Raw genomic sequence first — 13,532 nt, 5'->3', positions numbered from 1 at the left:
CATTCAGTGTTGAGTGAGTACATTCTACTTACATATGATAGAGTGATTAAGGTTAGACAAAGAATTAGGAAGATAATTTTTGCCATTTAAGATGACCTTATTAGCAAAGGCCTGACAAAAAATAATGCAACTGTGTATAATATAGATAATTAAATCAAACCAATAGATGGTGAGAGGAACAGGAACTGCACTTCCTTTTGCTATAGGGAACTCCCAGATGGGCCAGTTCCCTCCACTAATGCAGGCTGACACCTTCTCTGCAATGTATACTGTTAGAGAGTTCCCCAGAGCACTGAGATTAAATAGCTATCCCAGAGTTAGAGGGTCAATGTGTGTGATAGAAACAGGACTCAAATCAATGTCCTTCTGACTTCAAGACCAGCTTTTTATCCTCTACCTCACTGGTATCAAACTCAATTAGAAAGAGGAACCACTAACTCATATATGAGGATCCCTGTGGGGATGCATACTGAGTTAGAAAATGGCATTGTTATTATCTGGTTATGTTTTATATGTTATGTTATATGTTTTATATGTTATGTTGTATTTTCATATATTTTATGAAATATTTTCCAATTACATTTCAATCCGGTTCAGGCCACTCTTGGGGATGTTGTGGACTGCACAGGGCCCATGGGCCATGTCTTTGACACCTATGGATGACATCATGGTGTTCTGAGAAAAGAGTAAGACAACTGTGTTTAAAATATGGGCTCTGTGTGACCTTGGTCCAGTTGATGACCATCTCTCTAGGCTTTAGTTTATTTACAAAATAAAGTGGTTAGACTAAGTAGTCTCTAAGATTTTTTTTCAGTTCTACACACTATGATTCTGAGCAACGCTAGTGAACATCCAACAAGGTATGTGAGAAAATGATAACAAATAAATTAGAGGAATGAGCAGAAAGTGGGAGGCGGAGTAAAAACAATCAATGAATTCAAGTTTTCTTGGAGAAGTTAAGCTAATATAAAATAGATTATATTTTCTTAGTAGTAGGTACCTTTATTTTCCTTGTCTGCTCCATTTTTTTACCTTATAATAAGTCACAGAATAACAGTTTCACCAAAGCACAGAATTTCAGAATCAGAAGGGACTTCAAGGGTCATCTAGTCCAACCCATACATGATGAAGAATTCCCTTCACTACATCCTTGACAAGTAGACATCTAGCCTCTGCTTGAAGACCTCAAGGGAAAAAAAAAGCTTGACCCACCTCCCTGGGGCAGCTTACTCTTCTGAAATAGTTTTAATTTTTAGGAATGCATTTCTTACATAAAGTCAAAATCAGCCTCCACAGCTTTCCTCCTACCCCCCCCCCCCCCCCCCCGCCCCGCCATGGTACTTAGTTATACTGTCTGGGGCTAAGCAAAACAAATAGTGCCTCTCTTCCACTGAAGGATTCAATTATTATCACTATGATGATAGTTCTTAAATCTAAATCCTCTATTTCTCTGTTGAGCTACAAGCACACATCTCCAATTGTCTCTTGGATATCTGAAACTAGATGTCCTATGGGCATCTCAAATGCATTACATCCAAGACAGTCCTTCAGATATGTTAATATAGTCATCATTTTCCCCTTAAACCTTCTCCAGGTTAAATATCCTAGGTTTCTTTCACTAGTCCTCATTTAATATAGTCTCCAGCTCCCTCATCATACTGAATGCTGTCATCTGTATTTGTTGGAGGTTGTCAACTTCAAGGCATGTAGGTGGCACGGTGTAGTGTGCCTGACCTGAATTTAGGAAGAGTAATATTCCTGAGTTCAAATCTGACCTGTGTGACTCCGGGCAAGTCATTTAATCCTGTTTGCCTCAGTTTCCTCATCTGGAAAGTGAGCTAGAAAAGGAAATGACATACTACTGCAGTATATTTGCCAAGTAAACCCCAAATGGAGTCACAAAGAGTCAGACAAAACTGCAAAACAACTGAACAACAACAAACTTGTCAATGTATTTTAAAAAATGTGTCACTAAGAAAGAAGAAAATGTCACAGATATATTTGGGCTAGGACCGAGTACAGTGGGAGATTTATTATTCTGGAAACTCTGTGATTCAGTGCATATCTCGAACCTTGAAACTTCCCTTGTTGGCCACTATATACTATCTCTTGATGAACTCACTCTTTGGGCTCATAATGGTATCCAGTTGTGCAAAACCTCCCTATTAACTTTTTTTAGGGATCTGTAGGATCTGAAACATACATGACTAAGAAAATAGAGGAGGGATCTAAAGGAGTTTTGATGGACTCAGCTATTGCTTCCCTTGTAGGATTAAATCTTTATCACCCAAAGATAGTGCTCAGATGGATGAAAGTGAGGTTTTTGCCCCAGAGTTCCAAAATCCCAGGAAGTACATATACTTGGTATGGTAGGCCAGTCATGATGTGACCATCTCCACTTTTTAATTCAGTCTGTAAAAATATCCCAGAGTCCAATACCCATTCCTGTGACACTCCATTCCTGGAATCTGTATGCCATCTTTGTCTTAACCATACAGGCACCCATTCATTCAGATGAGTAAAAGGTGGAAATAGTTGTGGGTCTGCTATACTGGTAGAAAAAAGAATGGGAATAACAAATTAAAACTGTAATTAATGTTAATTACCCAAATAGAACCTGTAGGTTTAGACCTCACATACCCTTCAAATATTGAAGAGTTCAGTTCAACTATTATGAAATCTGCTAATATCCTTAATTTTTCATAGCCTATACCTTCATTGTTCATTTTAGGGGATACAGATTTATGCCACATTTCATGACTGAGTATACATTCTAGAAAATGTTCACATATTCCTCCATGTATGTGTATATATGTGCCTACACACATACATATATATATACGCACACAGGTACATACATATCTAAATATATATGTATGTGTGTATATATATACTTATACATTTCACACATATAATATATATCTTTTTGTTTTATTACAAACAATAAACTTCAACCATGAACTTTTTTTCTCCAAATGTAAAGAATGGAAAATAAGTGTTATATGAAACCATGAATCTCTACTACATATATATATTTTTTAAAGTATATATTAAATTTATCACTTAGAGAACCCATAATGCCCTGCTTTTTTCCGCTCCTTCGGAACTTCCTGACATTCTCTACTGTATGTTTTTTTTTTTTTAATGTTTCATGGATGCTGTTTTCTTCTTTTTTGGGGAGGGGATATTACTATCACTACACCCTTGGCTCCCTCTACAACTCCTCTCCCTCTTAAATGCAAGCCTTCCCTTATAGCAAATAAATAGAGGCAAGCAAAACAAATGGACACATTGGTCATTTCTGAAAATGTAGGTTTCCTTCTGAACCTGTAGTCTATCATCTTCCTGCCAAAAAATGGGAATCATGTTTCATCATTAGTGTTTGGGGGTCATAACTCATCATATTACTCATCAGAGTCCTGAAGGTAGGGAGGTTTTGCTTTATGATATTGTATCCATTGAATAAATTGTTGTTCTGGTTCTAATCATTTCCCTCCACATCAATTCATACGTGTATTGTCAGATTCTGGATTTCTTGACATGGTGCCTCTCTCAGGACTCACAGGCTTCTCTCTATCGTTTTGTAAAGTGCTGGACTCATCTTGGTTTCTCTTTGGTTTTCTTGATCCTTGTTTACTCTGCTGCCCTTTTTAGAATTTTGCTGGGGTGTATGTGGGAGAGTTGACTTCCTCTGTGGCCTTTCATATCACCATCATAATCAGAATTTAACCCCTTTGTGTATTTTTAAAACATGATAGGAGTGACTGGTATTATTCACTTGGCTTTTTTGCTGCTAAAGAATGACTTTTTCTGCTAAAGAATGCAAAGGCTCAAATTGCAATTAGTTATGATAACCAAGTACCATATGTCAAGGACAGATCTTTGCTCCACACTTTGGAACAAGTAGAAACTTTTCAAAGAAAAAGTTCTATAAAGACACCCAAGTTTCAGAAACTATCAAATTAAGAACCTTCTGTTTTTAGGTGATCAAATAATAAGCAAATACAAAAAAAGATGAGGTGGATGAATCTTGATTAAAAAAATATTAAAGATATATGTTAGGACTGTTTGAATATTTTTAAGTCAGATATGCCCTTTGCTACTCCCAGATTAAAATGTAAAGAGGAAGTATTTCAGAAAATAAACAAAAGTACAATAGAACATGGATAATGTTAATATTTAATTTTCCAAGTCAACATATGCTTGGGAATCTTTAAGTACTTTTAAGTATGGTTTAGTGATCCTTTAGTTTTATATGACTGCCTTAAAAGAAAAGATGATGGGAAATTAAAAATAAAAAGTTTAATGTTCTGTAGACTAAATGATATAGCAACATTAATTGGAATAACAAAATAAAGGAAACATTGCTGAAATCAAAATGTGTATTGCAAATGTTATATTATACCAATATATTAAAATAAGTATTTTTCAGGAAACATGGAAATTTAGAATGATCAGTCATTGAATTTTTAAAGCTCTTTTGGTTATTTTAATGTCAGATGAGGAATATGTTTTATATATAAAATGTATGTACATATATAATATGATGCATATATTATATATATATGTGCATCATATTATATATTCATTTAAATTGTTTTTAAGTTTTGAAGCTGTGTATCATTATTTTTATTCTTTAAGTAATCCGTTACAGTCAACAAATCATTTGTTACTGTTATTGCCTTTCTTCTACTAAATTAGTTCAAGCAAATCCATCTATCCTTGTTGCTTGGATACATGACAATTATCAAAAGGTAGCTGGATATGTCATATTTCCCCTCCCCAAACTTCTAGGCTGCAGTTATCAAATAGTCGAAAACTAATAACTTTCATACTGCACAACCTTCAAAAATGCTGGCATTATCACTACTGCTCCTAAAGCCAAGTTTTAGGAAGTATTCTAGTTTTCATTAATAGCTTTATTGTTCAGAAACCTTCCTGAAACTAGAGAAAATCTATATGAGAACAATCTCTCAAGGCTAAACCTGTTAGCTATTAAAATAGTCCATGACCCTGCCATAGAGTAAAAATAGCATTGGGCTAGAAGTCAGGTGATCCACGAATGGTGTGAATACCAGTTCTATCTCTTATTAGTTGTATGACTTTAAGCAAGTCACTTGACCACTCTGAAATTCAGTTTCCTTACCTGTAAAATGAGCATAATCCTTCTCGCACTATCTTTCTCCCAGGGTTATACAATGAACAAATAAGAGAATGGAAATGAAACATATCTATGTCTCCTCCACCCATACAAAATCCTCACTTCATCCAATCATCCCCACTAATTATGATCCTCTCTCTCTCCTCCCTTTTATGATTAAAATCACTGATAAAGCCATCTTTAAATAGTGGTTCCACCTTTCCTCTTTTCACTGTCTTTATAATACTCTGCAATCTGGCTTCCCACTTCATCATTCAACTCAAAATGCCCTCCCAAAAAATCTATTAGCAATATCTATTGATTGCTTAAGTCTTTTATTCAATCTTATCCTTCTGCCTCCTTTCAAATATTTGACAATATCATCTTCTTGTGGATACTCTCTCCTATCTATGTTTTCATGACAGTGCTTTCTTCGGGTTCTTCTCCTACCTGTCCAACCATTCCTTTTCAGTTTCCTTTGCTGGTGATTTTATATATGTACATGTATGCATGTATACACACATATATATGTATAGGTGTTATTATACATGTGTATACACTTATATAATATACACCATGTATTATATATGCTATACATATTATAATATGCACATATATTTACACACATATGTATATAACATATATATGTATATACACACACATAGACATACACACACACACATCTTTCATTGTGTCCCTAGCATTTAGCACAGTCCTTGGAAATAGGAAGTACTCAATAAATTCCTGTCAACTGATTGCCTAAATGACTAACAATGATTATTTAGCAACCATAAAGCTTTATGTAAATAGCGGTATCTTTCTTCTTTCCTGTTGACTAACTATATTGTAGTATTCATTCTTGTCACTTTAGTTAATTTAAAAATCTACTCATTATAATCCTGGGCAAAGAAACATATATCCCTGATGTGTGAACTTCTTGACAAAATCCTTAGGCAAAGTGATCTGAATTTGGAGACACGCTGGCTCTACTACTTGAGACCTGTGTGACCTTAAGCAATAATCAATCTCTCTGAATCTCCATTTCCTCACCTATAAAATGGGGAGGGTGGGGTGGGGAGGCTAAACTGATTTTATGGTCTCTTATGTCCCTATGAACCACACAGTCCACTGTATCTAAAACTGCCATCAGAGCCACTTGGGTATAACAGGGTAAAGGTAGCTAGCCTTTGAGTTAACTAATGAGACAAGAGGCATGATATGTTTATTTCTGATGAGCTTAGTAGCCAAGCCATGGGGACCCTAGAGGAAGCACAGAGGGACTTGCAAGGTGATGACTTCTATTGAGCCTCTGAACTCTCTAGAGCTCCAAGTTAGCAGGCTTAATTGAAGTGAGTCACAGAAAAGGACCAGAAGGAGGAAAGGCACAAAGGAAAACATAATCTTAAGAAAGAGTGATTATAAGAACATAAAAAGGTAATGGGAGGTGGGCAAAAGAAGTGGCCTGACATGAGAGGATGAGCTAGATGGTTTTAGTGGACTGGGTGCAATACTTAGATTAAAATGCCTGCATAGCCTTGGCTAGATCATCTAAACCCTCATTCTCAGTTTTCTCATCTATTAAACGGAGATCATAACATCTGTAACACTCACCATATGGGACTGTTGTGAGAATTAAATGGATAAAAAAAAAAAAAACATGTATTAAATGCTTACTATGTACCAACAACTTTGTTAAACACTTGAGATACAAATGAAAAAAGTAACAATGAGCCCTGTCCTCAAGAAGTTAATACTTTAATAAAAGAAGACAAAATATAAAGGGTGGTCCAAAAGGAACATTTCAGTTTTTAAAGTAATGGGGAGATAGTGAGTGATGCCAGAAGATGTTAGAATGATACTCTTTTCCCAGAAGCAATGAAAGTATTGACTATGGTTCTGGAACAGGGAGAAGATAGGATAGTCAAAGGGGTGCAAGAGGAGATGGACATGGAATAAAACAAAGCATTACTGGAGTTGTCTTGGCTGAATGTGGTGATGACTGCAGGCACCAAGCCATGGCAGGCTACAGAGAGTATGACAGATAAAAGAGTTCAATTCAGCAGGATGTGATCTCTAGTTCAGGCAACAAGGTGAAGCAATGGTTAGGGAGGAAGGCAGGCAAAGTCCTACCCAGAATACTAACTATTGTTTCTATTTCTGTTAACAAAGGGAATATAGTCACAAATTGAAGGTGAAAATGGGACAAAAGTCCAATGCTCCTAGGGTGACTACAGGAAGAAGGGAATGAGAAGGTTGACTGAAAAGATTATTAGCAAAAGATGAGATATCTTCATCCTGGAGAAGAGGTTTTGAAACCTTGTTCCCCTTTCTCAGTAGAGGTGAAGAAAGAAGGGAATCAAATATTGCAGAAGCTATGAAATATGGTTATATTGTCTCCTTTCTATATCTCAGGGTGAGGAACCTGTGGCTTCGAGGCCACATGTAGCCCTATAGGTCTTCAAGTGCATCCTCTTTGACTGAATCCAAACTTCACAGAACAATTCCTCTTAATAAAAGGACTTGTTCTGTAAAATTTGAACTCAATCAAAAGGCAGCACTTGAGGAGGTAGAAAAGGCCACATTGTGGCCTCAAAGCCACAGGTTGCCCACCTCTGCTAACTATTTTATTGTTACAAGGGAGATGCATGTGAGAGAGGGAAGTGATAGGAGGAAAAGATTGCTATAAAAATGAAAAGCATTAGTAACTTAAACAATATATTTATAATGACAGATTAAAACAAAATACAAACAGTAGTATGAGTGATGGGGGGGAGGCTTACAGGAAAAGGATGTGGTCCAGAATTATGTATTATAATTAGAGCAACAGGATTCCCACAGGTGTTTTTTTTTCTATGTTTGCCACATGATGAATCATTTTAAATGCTGCCCAGCATCCTGTGGGGGTACAGGGAGTTTGTTTTATTTTTGTTTGTTGGTTTTGATTTATTTTGTTTTTCCCAAAACTTTACTGACTTACAAATGAAAATGAAAATGCTCAGGTTTGGTTTTGTTTTGTTTTCCCCATGAAGAGAAAATGGAAGATAAAAGTATCTGAGACAAAAGTCCGGTATGCTTAGAGTTTACAGATGGGAGAGAGCTTAGAAAAGATAGTCTAACCCTCTTATTGTACAAGTGGGACCCAGAAAGAAAAGGAGGCTAGTCCACAGAAACACAAGTAGCAGGACCTTTGATGCAAAAACCACGTTCATTCCACACCACCACCTTGTCTTCCACTCCAACACTCATTCAAGAAGATTTCCCAGTCAAAAGCATCATCAGATTTAATACACACTATTCCCCTTAGATTCCTCTATCTCTTTCCCAGTACTCTTTACTAGCAACTATTCCTAATGCTGGCAAAGTTGACCCCTAAGATATCTTCCCTTTCTAACATAGAAATGTTTCTAGATCATTGTATAATTTGTTTTCTGTGGGTCAACCCTACTTGGATTGTTGTACCTGGGAAAAGTTATATGATTGTAGGATTTTTCCTCCTCTTTTACAGTTTTGATTGATTTTGTTTAAATTGCTACAAGGAATTAGGTACATCAGTATCTTTCATGTTTTTTTTAATTCATGAGCAAATTTTGTTGGGGTTGGAAGCTCAATTCCGTGTGGACAGTCTTGGGCGGGTAAAGGTGGGAACTTCTAAATCTTAGAGCTCTCACGAGACCCCCCCAGGAAATGGCTGGGAATCGAGGTGAACCGAGCTATCTCGTGTATTTCCGCCTCTTCCCGTGAGAAACGTGATGGGAGAGAGATCTCCCCGCCCTCGAGATTGTCCTGGATCTGGGCACACTATTGTTATCTAACAGCACGGTATTTAGATGCAAACTATGCGACTGGAGAGTTAAGTAGGATCAGGGAAGCCTGAAAGCTCTCTTAGCACGTGAGGAGCCAAAGAGGACACAAGGCTCCGCTTTTCCTCTTCTCCTTCTCTCCCCTCCCCCTCTCTCCCCGCTTGTACTTCTACTTCCAATCTCTTATTGTAAGATCTTTGCCTCCTTGGGAGATTCTTCTATCCCTCCTAAGGAAGAATTCCCCTGCACTTGTAACTAGATCCTGAAATAAAGCTCAACCCTTGTTCGACTCTGGAACGTCCTTTCTCTCATACGAGCATCCGGTTTGGCCAACCGAAGACCTTGGGAGGTGAGGTAAGAAGACTCGGGTAGCCCACAGGCCTCTAGGTCTGGCAAAATTTAAATACATATCTGTGACATAATAAATTGCACACCTTTAACGTACTTGATGTTTTAGCCATCTTTGAGGAGGACGGGGAGAAGAGGAGGAAGAAGTAAGGAAGAAAAAGGAGGAGGGAGAAGAGGAAGAAAAGAAAAAGGAGGAAGAGGAAGAAGCAACTTTTATATAGTGCTTTAAGATTTGTAATAGTCTTTAAAAATATTACCTTGTTTGATCTTCATAACAATCCCATAAGGTAGGTTCTATTACTTTCCTAATTTTATGGATGTGGAAATTAAGTCAAAGGTTAAGTGACTTGCCCATGGTCACACAGTGAGTAAGTGTCAGGCTGAAGGTGAATGAACTCAGTCTCCTTGACTTTAGCACAAGTGCTCTACCCATTGCACCACCTAGCTGCCTCTACTACTCTATAAAAGATCAACATTTCTCTGTGTGCATATTTCCTAAAAGGAAATGTATGATCTTCATCATAGGCACTGTTGGTATTCCTTCAAGCAACTTGAACATCATGACTGTGATCATTCCAAAATCTCTCTCGAATGCTGAAATGTGACTGACCCTTGATAAATTCTCAAAGTCTGTCAGGGATGGCATCCTTGATTTCTCCTCAAATACAATATGACTGCAAAATTTTGTCAAGTGAAAAGGCTGTAAGGAGACTGTTTTCATCTAGTTCAGCTTGATTTCCTTAATGCAGCACCATGTACCTTTCATTTTAGTACCTGATATTGAAGAGCTAATTATATGTGCTGAGTGAAGGACCTCAAACTAATCCTTTTGCGCTCTGTTCCACTAGTTCTATGTGAAAGATCTTGTTGCTAAAACCTAAAAACAATACACTTATACTTTCGTTTGTCCTCTGCATCTCATGCTGTAAACAGGCATGTTTCAGACACACTTTGCAATCAAATTATGTGATAATGTTTATCTAAACCATTCCATAAGTGTTAAAAATAGATATTATTCTCAACAAAAGTTCAAAGTAAATTCACAGGATTGCAGAATCATAGGATCCTAGATTTAGAATTCTAGGGGAAATAAGAAGCCCTCGCTCATTTTACAGATGAGGAAGCTGAGACCCAGAGAGTCACCTGTCCAGGGTAACAGAGCTCGGAAGGTTTTTGTTTTGTTTTTAGATAGAACAATTGATTCTCACTAATTAAAATTTGAGTGTTTAAGTCTTCAAATTAAAATCTAATCTTTCCTTGGGCTTGTTTTTACCACTTACAATGGGCAATAATGATAATATTTCGTATTCGTATAGTACTTTGATGCTTGTAATACTTTTTCTCATCTGATACTGACAACAACCCTGTGAGGCAAATGCTGTAACTAATCTTTGACAAACTTCAAAGACTTGTCCAGAGACACAAAGGAAGACTACCATATACACATAACCTTTTGAAACAAAACACCTCCAAGAAATGGTCAATTTCCTTCATTCCATGTCCCCAGTCTGTTCTCAAATCCTATACTTCATTCCTAACATTTCCCAAATCTATCTTATGTTTTAGCCTTCTAATCATAATGTGAAGCAATGGTCATCTCTACTCTAGGTGACTACTAAGGTCCCTTTCATTTGTGAATCAATGACACTAGGAACCCCTACCTAGACCACTACAGCTTCATTTTCCTATTATGTCTACCTAAAGCACAGCCAACACTTTGATGTATACGTCGCAGGATCATGGATTTTTAACTGTAATAGCCTTCATTGACTCCGGGATTCTTATTTTACAGGTGAGGAAGCTGAGGCTGAGAGAGGTAAGTGACTTACCCATGATTACACAGCTCGTATGTTAGAAGCTGAATAGCATTGCTGCCCAAATTATCTTCTCTGCACATTTGTGAACACAACATTACTCTCCCTGGGGCAACATGGTGCCTTTCAATATCTCCCAAAAACAAAAATCAGACATTGATTTAATTGCTTAACTTATGATAGGATATGGTTTAAGGCTATACCATATATCTGATGTGGTTTATAGAACCATCCTTGGAATCATGAATTCTGATTACCATCTTAGTGATTTAAAACTCTGTGTTTATACACATGTGTACACAATGTACTTAAGTGTGCATTATATGTATATATATACACATTTGTGTATATACACATATAAACATACATGCATCTGTACACTATATCTATAATATATTATACACATCTCTACCCATACATATTTGGATACGTATGTATTGGATATATATAAATATGTATGTGTATACAAATATATGTGTGTGTGTGTGTATGTGTGTGTACAATACATATGTTATACATTATATTGTACAAATAAAAGTAGCACATTCTAAAATATTCTTTCTTTTTTCTAGTTTCACAACATCTTTTACATATCCCCTCCTTTTCATTCATACAGCCATCACCCATTTCAGGCCCTCATCACCTCTTGTCTAGGTAGACTACTGCAATAAGCTTCTGATTGGTCTCTTTGCCTCAGGTCTTTCCCCACTCCAACCCACCCCCTAACCTCCAGCTGTGATTTTGCTAAAGAGTGTGTTTCACCATGTGATAAACTCAGGTATCTCCTATCATCTCCAGAATCAAGGAGAAATTCCTGTGTTTAAATCTCTTCCCAGAGAGGCCCCTTCCTACCTTGACAGTTCCTTGTTCTCTATTGCCCTCCATACATTTTATGGTTCAACTATACTGACCTACTTGTTGCTTCTCACATAAGACACTGTATCTGTTATTTTCATGTCTTTTCTCTGACTGTCCTTCATGTCTCCCTTTTGACCTCTCCTTATTAGAATCCCTGGCTACCCTCAAGACTCACTTCAAATATCACATGTTGCAAAGAAGACTTCCCATTCCTTCACTTGGTAGAGTTTTCCCCACTAAGATTACCTTCTATTTTACACACACACACACACACACATGTATGCATATATATAATGTGTATATGTATGTATGTATAGATAGATAATTTATTTGTTCATTTATTTATTTATACGGATATATTTATGTACATTGCATTTCTTCCATTATGCTATAAACTCCTTGGAGGCAAGTACATATTTTTGTCTTTATATCTGCAGAGCTTATCACAGTGGCTGGTGCATAATTAACAATTAAAAATACTTAGTATTCTGTTTTATTTAGCATAAGACTACAGTAAGTACAGTGAATTCAACAGGCAACGTGGTTAAATGGAAAGAGCATTGAATTTGGAATCAAAGATTAAAACCTAGCCCTGTTACTTACTAGCCATATGACACTGAGCAAGTCACTTCAATACTTTGGGCCTCAATTTCTTTATCTGTAAATGGAGAGAAAAGGATCCATTCCTCTTTTTAACCTCCTGATTTTTTTTGAGGGTACTACCACTCCCAGAGTCATCCTTGACATTTCACTCTCCCTTAATACCCATATACAATCAGTTGACATATCTTATTGATTCTAGCTGTGTAACATCATTTAATCTGTTCATGCTTCTCCATGTACACTTCCTGGGGTCAGGATCTCAACATCTTTTTCATCTATGTGAAAATGCTTTCAAATATGCCCCAAATATGCCCTTCAAATGTCCCAAATACCCTCTTAGTATGTCTCCTTGTCCCAAGTCTCAGCCCTCTCCAACCCATCCTCTACCCCAGGGGTATAACTCAAGTAAAAATGGGGGCCACTGAATTGTGCATAAAGATATCTGCAGATATACAGTGACTTAGAACACCACATGATAGCGTTATCTATGTCTTATTGTGTATTTATTTATTTTTTTAAAAATAGTTCCCAATTTCATTTTAATTTGGCATGTTTGATATCTCTGTTCCATCCAGTTTACAAATTTAAATTCCTAAAGCACCACACTTGTCATTCCCCTACTTAAGATGTTTCAGTTGTTTCCTGTTACATGTAGCAGAATAGAAACACCCTGTTTTATCCTGCACTGCCATTCCAGGCTTATTGCACATTAATCACCCATAACAAATTCTTCTTCAAAGCTAAATAAACCTGTTCATTATTCCTTTCCATGATATTTCATCTCCCACCTCCATTTCTTTGCATAGGTATCATCCTCCTCCCCCATCTATGCTTGGAATTCCCTCCCTACCCAACTCCCTCTCGAAATCCCTAATTCCTTCCACAGGTTAACTCAATGGCCACCTCCTACAAGATACCTTCCCTAACAACCCCAGTTGTCAGTGCTACCTCCTAATTCTATTGGGTTTA

At 36.9% G+C, this 13,532-nt stretch overlaps 1 protein-coding gene across 3 annotated transcripts in view; it reads right to left on the bottom strand.

Moving 5' to 3' along the window:
• SLC16A7 (solute carrier family 16 member 7) overlaps positions 1-13,532 on the bottom strand; it is a 218,673-nt gene that overhangs the window by 150,687 nt on the left and 54,454 nt on the right. The window lies entirely within an intron of this gene.

Source organism: Notamacropus eugenii, chromosome 3 (assembly GCF_028372415.1).
Source record: "Notamacropus eugenii isolate mMacEug1 chromosome 3, mMacEug1.pri_v2, whole genome shotgun sequence".
Classification (NCBI taxonomy): domain Eukaryota; kingdom Metazoa; phylum Chordata; class Mammalia; order Diprotodontia; family Macropodidae; genus Notamacropus; species Notamacropus eugenii.
This window is presented reverse-complemented; position numbering and strand designations above follow the sequence as displayed.